Source organism: Plecotus auritus, assembly GCF_963455305.1.
Source record: "Plecotus auritus genome assembly, chromosome: 2".
Lineage (NCBI taxonomy): Eukaryota > Metazoa > Chordata > Mammalia > Chiroptera > Vespertilionidae > Plecotus > Plecotus auritus.
This window is the reverse complement of record NC_137771.1, coordinates 153966222-153978989: the sequence shown is the minus strand read 5'-3', so window position 1 is coordinate 153978989 and position 12768 is coordinate 153966222.

Genomic DNA, 12768 nt, shown 5'->3' with positions numbered 1-12768 from the left:
GGTTTATCTGTTTGTACTCTGGTGTTTCCTCCATATATATATATGTATTCCCTTTTTCTTCCTTTTTATTCTTTTTCTTTTCTCTCATACCATTTTTTCTCTCTTCGATATCACTTGTGCTCTCTTTTCTCACCCCTAATTCTTTTCTCTGGTGGTCACTTATATTGGGGTTATTCGTGTTTTGATTCCTTTGTGTCATGTCTTATCGAGGTGAATTTTACCCTGTTTGGCCAATGTGGAAGAGAGCGAGCCACATAACCAGACACCCAGAGAGGAGACTCCATCCACAAACAGGTCAATAGCACTCCAGACCCAACTACAGAGGCAGGAATAAGGTGGCAGTGAGGGAGAGAGTGTGAGTGAGGGAGCAAAAGGGGAGTGTGTGGATGTGTGTTGTGTGTGTGTGTGTGTGTGTGTGTGTGTGTGTGTGTGTGTATGAGGCACAGTTAGATCCCACAGGATCTTTGGGGCTTGCTGACTAGGCTCGCCTAACCAGGCAGCCTCTACTACCATTGCAAACAGTCCCAAAGTGGCTGGCTATTCCATAGAGGCTGTGCTTTTTTGAAGGGGAGAGCTGCTGTGACTGGGAGCCCAGCCTCACCTCCACCCAGGGTGCCCCCAGATAACACCCAGGACTTTACAGAAACCCTTTCCAGGGACCTGCTGCCTCGGCTGCAGTCCCATGATCACCGAGACTCCAGCCACCCTGGGTGTGGGCTCCTGTGAGTTCCGAAGTGTGCTCCCTTCTGGCCAGCCCAACACTTTAGCCCAGGGCATGCAACCACACAAGCAGCAGCCACGTAACCAGCCTGCCCACATCCGAGGAACAGCAGCTGCACAAGAAGCTTGATCCCACCAGCCAGGGGAGCCACCACTGCTGAGAACAGGGCCCACCAGAGGAGCCGTCGCCAACTGAGGAGCAGCCGCTACCACAACCACCTGAGGAGTAGCCTCCATCCAAGGAGCTGCTGCTGCATGAGGAGCAGCCCCTGCACGACTTGACACCTAGATCCTTTGGTGAGAGAAGAAATGGGGAGACAAAGAAACCCCAAAGGAAAGAAAAGGATGAATCTCCAGAAAAGCAGCTACGTGAAACGGATGCATGCAATATGTCAGAAAAAGAATTCAGAATAAGGGTCATACAGTTCATAAACCTGATGGATGAAAAATATCAACAACTTATGTAAGAATCAAGAAGAAATAAAGAGTGATATAGCTGCAATAAAAAACACCATGGAAAGTTTCAACAGTAGACTAGGAGAAGTGGAGGACAGAATTAGCAAATTAGAAGAAAGGGAAGCAAAACACACACAAACTGAACTACAACTGGAGAAAAAAATTAAAAGACAGGAGGAGAGCCTAAACAAGCTTTGGGACAACATGAAACAAAGCAACATACAAATAATAGGGGTGCCAGAGTGACAGGAAGAGGAACAAAGGTTAGAAAACCTATTTGAAGAAATAATGTCAGAAAATTTTCCTGATGTGGGGAAGAAAAAAGTCACACAAGCACAGAGATTCCCAAAGAAGTTGAACCCAAAAAGACCCAAACCAAGACACGTCATAATTATGATGGAAAATGTTCAGGACAAAGAGAGAATCTTAAAGACTGCAAAAGAGAGTCAGAGAGTTACCTACAAGGAATATCCCATTATATTATCAAATGATTTCTCAACAGACACACATCAGGCCAGAAAAGTATGGAAGGAAATTTACAAAGTGATGCAAAGCAAGGGACAGAATCCAAGAATACTCTATCCAGCAAGGCTATCATTCAAAATTGAAAGGGAAATAAGGAGCTTCACAGATAAAAAAGGCTAAGGAAATTTATCACTACCAAGCCACCAATGCAAGAAATTCTAAAGGGACTGATGTATAAAGAAGAAATAAAAAGGGAAGAAGGAACACTGGCACAAAAAAATAAAAATGGTTACAAACCAGTACCTATCAATAATAACTTTAAATGTAAATGGACTAAATGCTCCAATCAAAAGACATCAAGTGGCTGAATGGATAAAAAAAACATGACCTATATATATGCTGTCTACAAGAGACCCACCTCAGAACAAGGGACTCACACACACTGAAAGTGAAGGGATGGAAAAATATCTTTCAGGCAAATGGAAATGAAAAAAAAAAAAAGCTGGGGTAGCAAAACTTATATCTGACAAAATAGACCTCAAAGTGAAGGCCATAACAAGAGATAAGGAAGGCCACTTCATAATACTAAAGGGATCAATACAAAAAGAGGATATAACCCTGATAAACATATATGTGCCCAATGCAGGAGCACCCAAATACATTAAAAAAACTCCTGGAAGATATCAAGGGAGAGATCAACAGCAATACAATCATAGTAGGGGACTTTAATATACCACTGACATCACTGGATAAATCCTCTAGACAAAAAATCAGCAAAGAAACAGCAATTCTAAATGACTCACTAGATCAAATGGACTTAATTGACATCTTCAGAACATTTCACCCCCAAGCCACGGAATATACGTTCTTCTCAAGTGCACATGGGACATTTTTAAAGATAGACCACATATTGGGTCACAGAAAAAGTCTCTCCAAATTCAAAAAGATTAAAATCATATCAAGCATCTTCTTAGATCACAATGGCATAATATTAGAAATAAACTATAATCAAAACAATTAAAACAATTCAAATAAATAGCATGTTATTAAACAATGACTTGGTTACCAAAGAGATCAAAGAAGACATTTAAAAACATCCTGGAAATGAATGACAATGAAAACACAACAATCCAAAATCTATGGGACACAGTGAAAGCAGTCCTGAGAACGAAGTTTATAGCTCTACAGGCCTAGCTCAAAAAACAAAAACATAAAATGGTAATAAATCATCTAATCATACAACTTAAAGAATTAGAAAGAGAGCAACAAGAAAAGTCCAGGGTGAGCAAAAAGAAGGAGATAATAAAGATCAGAGCAGAAATAAATGAAATAGAGACCAAAAAAAAAATAAAAATAAAAAAAAATACAAAAGAACAATGAAACCAAGAGCTGGTTCTTTGAAAGGATAAAAAAGATAGATGAACCTCTAGCCAAGCTCACCAAGAAGCAAAGAGAGGGGGCAAAAATAATCAAAATCAGAAATGAAAGAGGTGAAATAACAACAGATTCCACAGAAATACAAAGGATTGTTAAAAAATACCATGAACAACTCTAGTCCAACAACCTAGAGAACCTAGAGGAAATGGCATATTCCTAGAAAAAAACAACCTTCCAAAATTCAATCAGGAAGATTCTAAAAATCTCAATATACTAATAACTATGGAGGAAATTGAAGCAGTCATCAAAAAGCTTTCAGCAAACAAAAGCCCAGGGCCAGACGGCTTCACAGGAGAGTTTTACCAAACATTCAAGGAAGAACTAAAACCTATCCTCCTCAGAATATTCCAAAAAATTCAAGAGGAAGGTACACTTCCAAGCTCATTCTATGAAGCCAGCATTACCCTAATACCAAAACCAGATAAAGACAACACAATGAAAGAGAATTACAGGCCAATATCCTTCATAAACATAGATGCCAAAATCCTCAACACAATTCTACCAAATTGGGCCCAGCATTACATCAGAAAGATCATACACCATGACCAAGTAGGATTTATCCCAGGGATGCAAGGATGGTACAATATCCACAAATCAATAAATGTGATACATCACATAAGCAAATTGAGAGAAAAAAATCACATAGTCATATCAATTGATGCAGAAAAAGCATTTGACACAATCCAACACCCTTTCTTGATAAAAACCTTCAGCAAAATGGGAATAGAGGAATCATACCTCAACGTAATAAAAGCCTTATATGACAAACCCACAGCCAACATCATACTCAATGGGCAAAAACTAAAACCATTTCACCTAAGAACAGGAATGAGATAGGGATGCCCACTTTCACCACCCTATTCAACATAGTTCTGGAAGTGCTAGCTATAGCAATTAGATAAGAAGAAGAAATAAAAGGCATCCAAATTGGAAAAGAAGAAGTAAAACTGTCCTTATTTGCAGATGACATGATACTGTACATAGAAAACCCTAAAGACTCCATCAAAAAATTATTAGACCTGATAAATGAATTCAGCAATGTTGCAGGATACAAAATTAATGCCAAGAAATCTATGGCATTTTTATGCACCAATAGTGAACTTACAGAAAGAGAAACTAGAAAAAACAATCTCATTTATCATGGCACCAAAAAAATTAAGATGCCTAGGAAGAAACTGAACAAAGGAGGTAAAAGACCTGTTCTCAGAAAACGACTGGACACTGAAAAAAGTGATGGAGGAAGAAATAAACAAATGGAAGAACATACCGTGTTCATGGATGGGTAGAATCAACATCATTAAAATGTCCAGACTACCCAAAGCAATCTATAGGTTCAATGCACTCCCCATTAAAATACCAATGGCATATTTCACAGGCCTAGAATGAACTCTCCAAAAATTCATCTGGAATAAAAAAAGACCCTGAATAGCTGCAGCAATCCTGAGAAAGAACAAAGTGGGAGGGATCTCAATACCAGATATCAAGCTGTATTACAAAGCCACTGTTCTCAAAACAGCCTGGTACTGGCACAAGAACAGACATATAGACCAATGGAATAGAATAGAGAACCCAGAAATCAACCCAAACCACTATGCTCAATTAATATTTGACAAAGGAGGCAAGAACATACAATGGAGTCAAGACAGTCTCTTCAATAACTGGTGTTGGGAAAATTGGACAGATAGATGAAAAAAAAAAATGAAACTAGACCACCAACTTACATCATACACAAAAATAAACTCAAAATGGATAAAGGACTTAAACGTAAGACAGGAAATCATAAAGATATTAGAGGAATACACAGTCAGCAAAATCTCAGACATATGCTGAAGCAATTTCTTCACCGATACAGCTCCTAGGACAATGGAAACTAAGGAGAAAATAAACAAATGGGACTACATCAAAATAAAAAGCTTCTGTACAGCAAAAGAAACCATCAACAAAACAAGAAGAAAGCCCACTGAATAGGAGAACATATTTGTCAAAGTTATCATTGATAATGGTTTACTCTCCAACATTTTCAGGGAACTCATACAACTTAACCAAAGGAAGATAAACAAGCCAATCAAAAAATGAGCAATGGACCTAAATAGATACTTTTTGAAACAGGACATAAGGAAGGCCAAGAGACATATGAAAACATGCTCAAAGTCACTAATCATCTGAGAGATGCAAATCAAAATGATAATGTGCTACCATCCCACACCTGTCAGAAGGGCTATCATCAACAGATCAATAAATGACAAGTGCTGGAGAGGATGTGGATAAAAAGGAACCCTTTTGCACTGCTGGCGGGAATGCAGACTGGTGCAGCCACTGTGGAGAACAGTATAGAGTTTCCTCAAAAAACTAAAAATGGAACTCCCATTTGACCCAGTGATCTCACTTCTAGGAATATATCCTAAGAAATCAGAAACAGTAATCAGAAAGGATATATACACCCCTATGTTCAAAGCAGCACAATTTACCATAGCTAAGATTTGGAAACAGCCTAAGTGCCCATCAGCAGATGAGTGGATTAAAATCTGTGGTACATCTACACAATGGAATACGATGCTGGGGTAAAAAAGAAGGAATTCTTACCATTTGCAACAGCATGAATGGAACTGGAGAACATTATGCTAAGCGAAATAAGCCAGTCAGAGAAAGATAAATATCACATGATCTCACTCATTTATGGAATATAATGAACAACATAAACTGATGAACAAAAACCGATCCAGAGACAGAAAAGCATCAGACCATCTAACCTCAGAGGGAAGGTAGGTAAGGGTGGAGTAAGCGGGAGAGATTAAATAAAGGATTTGTATGCATGCATATAAGCATAACCAATGATGCAGACACCAGGGGGGTGAGGGGGAGGAAATGGGGGGATAAGGACACATATGTAATACATTAATCAATAAAGAAAAAAATACCATTGATTCCTTAATGATTGTAATTACAAAGGTTTAGGTTCAGATTTTCCATCTACATCTCAATAGTATCCTTCTCTCTAAAGCTTAAATTGGACTTCTAAATTTTATGAGCTAAATACATGATGTATAAATTGTCTGAAAATAGTTGGTATATTAAAACTGCTAAACTCCAAAACTCTGAATTCTTTAGTGCCCCATTCCCTTTGACTTGGGGTTTAGAATAAGGGATACTATGTTCCTAACTCAAAACAAGAAACTACAAGGAATATGCTCCATTTAGGGCAGTGGTTCTCAACCTTTCTAATGCCGCGACCCTTTAATACAGTTCCTCATGTTGTGGTGACCCCCAACCATAAAATTATTTTCGTTGCTACTTCATAACTGTAATTTTGCTACTGTTAATGAATCGTAATGTAAATATCTGTGTTTTCCGATGGTCTTAGGCTCTACAGCTGCAGTTCATGACCCACAGGTTGAGAACCGCTAGCAGGGTCGTGTAAGACCATCAGAAAACACAGATATTTACATTAGGATTCATTAACAGTAGCAAAATTACAGTTATGAAGTAATTTTGCTACTGGAGTGATAGTTGAGAACTACTGATTTAGGGTATCATATTCATAGTTTCTGAGGGTTAGTACCTGGACATTATAAAAATTGTTCAAAACCAGAAATCATTCCTGGAACTCTGTACTGTTTAGCAGATGATTTATTCACTTGCTTTCTGTAATCAAAGGCTTTTTGTCTGAGAGGAAGATTGCTTCCTTGAGGCAAGAAAGAAATGCCAAGGTGCTGACAAACAAGGGGTGGCCTCAGGGGATGGGCTTCAGTAAACACTCAGAACTTCTCCCCTTAGGAAGAAAACCTTTTAAACAAATGTGAAAATGTGATGTGAGTTACTGGTTTTTGACCACATAATTTAATATTAAATCTTTTATTATCTGGTCATTTAAAATTGCTTCATATATATTAAATAAGTGTTGTTAATAATACTACTCCCTTATAGATGAAGATTATCCAATCTTAACATTTCATACTCAAGCAGAATTGTTCAGGTGTGAAAAAGCCAAGGGTAACATGAAGAAGCAGTAAGTAAAATTAAGAAGAAGTTATAGAAAGGAACCCAGGAGTCTCTAAAATAAAAGTAATAATAAGGACCAGCTTAGTTGTATAAAAGAAAAGACATTTTTATTTTAATCAAAATCTGTACTACCAATCTTGGGCAAGTAATTTCTGTTTCTAAAAATCCATTTACTCAGGTTTCTGCCTTGGAATCAGTAAAGATGACAATTGCCCATTTCAGTGGCTATTGCATTTTTCTCACATATTCTGAGTCAAAATATCAGAATATGGGAGTGGGGCTTTTCTGTGAGAAACAGTAAACATTTGCAAGTTTCCAGTGGTGATAGTCCTGTTTGTCTCTAACAGTTGGGAGAAAGCAGTGAAATTAGTTTTAGCCCATATTAGCAAATATGCGTAAGCCTTAGTCTTCAGCCCAACTTTAAAATCTGGAATACCTGGTCCTATGATTATTGTGCAAAAAGTATATGTTGGAGGAGAAAAAAGCTAGGAATTACTGATCTGGAGTAATAGTTGTCCAATTTCTAAATAAAAACTAAATGCTTGGAGAGGTCTTAGATGTTAAGAAAATGATAAAAACATTAAAGCAGGCACCATTTGATGATATTTTAGTTAAATATCAAAGTTTTTTATATGGTATGAAATACTCAGGACAAATCTCTTTAAAATGTCACTGATGACAGCTTTGTAAAACCGTATAACCCACCATCCTCGAGAAATGTTAAACATTGATGGTTCTAAAGAAAGTGAATGCAGTTCTGGTATTTAATAGAAAATTTTGGTGATGCTTTTTTAACTGAATGTATCAGCCCATTGCAGTCAAAAGGAAATAGAATTATGCTGATTTATCTCTTAAAAGAGAATTAACTGGGAAATTAAGAAACATTTAATATACTAGAGGCCCAGTGCACAAAATTCGTGCAGGGGAGGGGGGTCCCTCAGCCCAGCCTGTACCCTCTCCAATCTGGGACCCCTCGGGGGTTGTTCGACTGCCAGACATTCCTTTTGCAATCCGGGACCACTGGCCCCTAACCACTCTGCCTGCCTGCCTGATCACCCCTAACCTCTCTGCCTGCCTGCCTGCCTGATCGCCCCTAACCATCTCTGCCTGCCTGCCTATTGACCCCTAACTTCTCCCCTGCTGGCCTGATCACCCCTAACTGCTCTCCCCTGCCAGCCTGATTGCCTCTAACCACCTCTGCCTCAGCCCTGCCACCGTGGCTTTGTCCAGAAGGACATCCAGAAGACATCCAGTCTATCTGGTCTAATTAGCACATTACCCTTTTATTAGTATAGATGGGCAGATGAAGAGTTACTTATGTTCAGAAAAATTGGGAAGAATAATTGAAGTTTCAACCAAGAATGGGTAGTTGTGGACATTGACAGATTCTCAGACTGCATATAGCTGTTATAAAATATGAGTGATTGATTATGTGATCACATTTGGACAGCTATGAAACCAATGCATTCTTTATCCTAGGATCATAGCAAAAGAATAAGAAAACATTTTCAGATTTTTATCAGTATAATTGGATGACTTTGGCTCAGTATTTCTCTGGGATTTTCTTCCTTTACTAATTTTGTTGGCTGCCTTTGATTTTGGACTGTGAAACACACTGAAAATTTTAACATCCAATTCCTCTTGTCCTTCTCTCCAAAAATAGTCTCAGAGATGTTTTCAAACCATAGGAATCAAAAATCCTGAACAAAATCCATCTCTTACCTTCACTTTGATCCTATTTTATATGTCCTCTAAGTGCCTCTGTCTATTTCAGAAAGTAAATGGAGTTTCAACTTTGCATTGCTTTTCCAATATGACTTTCAAAGACATTAACCCTTTTCATTTTGTTATCGGGGAAGTTGAGGTATTCCCTTCCCCTCTGAGTGCTGGGGGTGGAATCCTTACAATATCTTGAGAAAAAGAATTTTCTGAGACTCGTGCAGGTTGATGAGTGATTTTTAATTGTGTGGAATTACATCCCTGGGTTTCCAAAGTCCCATTCCAGTCATAGAAGAAGTGTAAATGCAAAGCCAGCATCCAGAGTGTCTGTTCCATGTTGGCGCCAGGTCCAGTCCAGCATCAGGCTAGTTGCAGTCCATTAGTCCATTATGTCCACATAGGCCATGGGAAAATATAGGAAGCAGGAGCAAGAGGAAGTCCTGCAAACCAGTAGTCAAGTGCAGCATGCCAAGACCCAAGAGCACAAGGGGGAGAACTGAACGCCTTTGTTTAGGAATTAAAAATCCCAAATCTTTCCATGCTTGCAGTGGCCATGCCCAATCTGTCCAATGACCTCAGTTCCCAGGTGTCACTGACATCAGGCACCTTTGATAGTCCCCCCAACTTCACTGGCCATGCATCATTCTGGTATGAGTCTATCTTCCCTTTGCTGGACCCCTGGGGAGTATAAAGTTGTAGCTTTCTGGTGAAGCTGCTCAATTGACATGCCTATACTACTTGGCCTTCCCATTGTTCCTTTCCTGTTATTAATAACTAGGTTAATTATAATGGTATCAATTTCATTAAAGTAATTTATTTCATGTTCTCTCTCTTTCTGTTATTAAATGAGCACCCCAGAATCATTAAGTTTTGTAGTTATTGATCTTATTTTGAATCATAGTATTACTTTTGAAAGTTCTAAACTTTTTAGGGAATAATAAGGAATAAGTTCATTTCAGCTTTGAAGGACATTCAAAGGTTCTCAGCATCATAAAAATTCCTAACTTTTTAATATACATTTAATTAAATTATCAACTAGACATATCCTGTTCATTGCTCTTCCGGATTAAAATAAATTATAGCACAAAGCAAACACAATTTAATTGGCCTTAGATAAATTGTTATGCTGTTACTATAACAGTTCTCTTGGAATTTAGTAATCATAATTATGCAAATCTTAATTAGGTAATTATTGTTGCACAGTTTTTCTTGACTTAAGGGGAAAAATTCATTGGCACAATCAGCTGTATCACGCTGTGTCAGAAACTTTAAATCAGAAAAATTTCAGAATAGGTTTTAGAGTGCTTTATTATTTACTGGAGTACAATTCCCTAGATAACTAACAGAGAAAATGTCTGAAAATACACCTTGCTTCAATATTTGCTCTTCTCTCTGGTTGTCAAAGTGTTGCTCTGATTTGCCAGAATATGACTGATGGATGGAAGATACGTTATCATGCATGGATGAATTTTTATCAAATTAGACACCAGATAAAAGAGGCTCTGGATTCTTGGTCGTTTCAAGAATTTTGAATAAAATTTGAATAAATTTTTGACTTAACCTATGAGAGGTTGAGTTCAGCCATTTCATTTCTATTTTTGATGTACAAAAATTTATGAAAAGAGGAGAAATTATGTGTTTCTACTATGACACATATGTCCATACCTGGAAATTTACATATAATATATATATATATATATATATATATATATATATATATATATTCACACATACAAAATGGAAGAGTGTACATTTTGAGAAAAAATGAGTTAATAAAAACATGTTACCACATACTAATAAAAACAATTTTAGGTATTCTAGGGGATAACTTGAGTAAACCAGAAAAGCAAGTCAACATAGATGGAGGCATATTCAGGATTTAGATTAGAGTAACTTGTGGCATGAAGACAGTAGATGGAAATGGATGTTGTGCCAGTACACAGTTTTTATTAAGATGGTCACAGAAGAAGGACAACCTGCTCTGAGGTTGAACCTTGCAAAACTAGAATGCTCCCTCCTCGGAGAGCTGAGTTTAGTGTTACTTTAATTTTTTTTACAAATAGAATTAATAAACCAGTTTTACAGTCCTCTCTCATCAATGAGTTGAATAAATCTGTTCACAAGTTTATTCTGTGAATCCTGAGAAAGAAGATACCTACTAGGAAGGGCTCCTGATAGCTAACTAGACTCAAATTTTTAAAAAAGCAGAGTCTAGCAGCCATTTCTGGACAGGGGCCTCTCACACAAACTATACTTAAGGGAGAAGCCAACACTGAATTAGTTGCCTCTCCACTGAACTACCCGCCTGCACTGTGTTTTTTCCATCTAAGCCAGTCCTTATAAAGGACTTCCTAGAATCCTATTTCAGCCAATAGGACTGAGGCTTTCCCCATCCAATCAGAACTGGCAGATGGGAGCAACCAGAACGGCCCTATTATGACCATTCAGGACAGTTACTTTTAGACCAAGAAACTGTGAGAATTTGGAGTCCTCATTTGCATGAGGACAGACCAATTAGGGACCAAGGGTGGAGGCTTCTGTCTATATAAACCAGCTCCCATCTGGCTCTGTAGCAAACTTCCCCTTCCACCAGAAACTGATGACTGCAGTTTCCTGGCTACAGCTACAGCTGAACCGCTGAAGACTTCTCCTTGGAGCAAAGCAGAGCAGAGCAGACCAGAGCTGAGCTGAGGTGCCACGCTGAAGAGGGCCTGGCCCCAGGGCTGCTTGGCCCTAGGGCTGCCTCACAGCCATGTATCACCATTGAGCTGTTTTGCACTGAATAAGCTTTGCTTCTTCACAGCACCCAAACTGAGGATTCCTGGTGGCACTGAATTGATGCCAATAACCACTAATTGCCATTCCTATTTCATATTTAAAAATTTTGAACATTGTGCTTTGATAGCTTTGGCGGTTCCACCAAGATGTCTAAATAAATGCACATTCCAGAGTCAATTAAACTGTGTAGCCTTACAATAAGCATATTTTCATGGCTCCTAAAGCAAAGCCTAAGTTGCAATTGAAATATCACTGATACTTTGTTTCTCTTTCCCCCCAAATTCTGTGCTTTTGTTTTTATTTATGGTTCTGGTTTTTATGTAACTCAGGAGTTATTTTCCAGGTATGTTTGTGAATTTGGTTTTATGGCCTATTTTGTTGGGTGAGAGCTAACAGAAAATTTTGTTTGTTGGTTTGCTTGTATATTCAAGATATATCAACTTCCACTGGAAAGGTGAAGAATTAACTCTGAGTTCTAGATTTGTGAGTTTTATTCTCTGTGTTTATTTTAGTTCATAACTAAGGGTATAGAACTAAAGCTGAAAGCTGTGGCTATGTGTCTATAATTGAGAAAAGTCTTTACTCATTTTGTTTTTGAAATATTCTCCTTTATCTGGAGAAATAAATAAGCTAATTAGATATAAAACCTCTTAAAGAGCTGCTTTTCGATTTGTAGAAGCTGATAAGTTTTACATAAGTCTAATATGAGGGAACATAAGAATTCCTAAAGAATAAAGAAACTAAACATCTGGTATACTAAATATGGTACCCTTAAAAATGAAACAGAAAATGCCAGCTTAAAAGCACTTAAAAAGAACTCAAGAATTCCCACTCCCATGATTAAAATGAATTCTTAGATAATTCTGACTGGTTTGACAAATTTTGTTTAAGGATATCTATATGTCTTTTCCCTGATTTTGCCTGTGTGAATTTTATTTAAACATCTTAAACTTCTACTGATATATTGATCAGATAAATAACATCATTCCCACAAAATGCTTAAAGATTTCTAAAGATGTGTTCTACTAAATTAAATAATAAGTCTGATAATTCATATATATATATATATATATATATATATATATATATATATATCAGGATTTTTAATTAATTTAAAAATGTTAACCTTATATTAAATCATCTTATTTAATTACTAATCTGGGATACTTGGATAATTTATAAGCAAGATAAAAT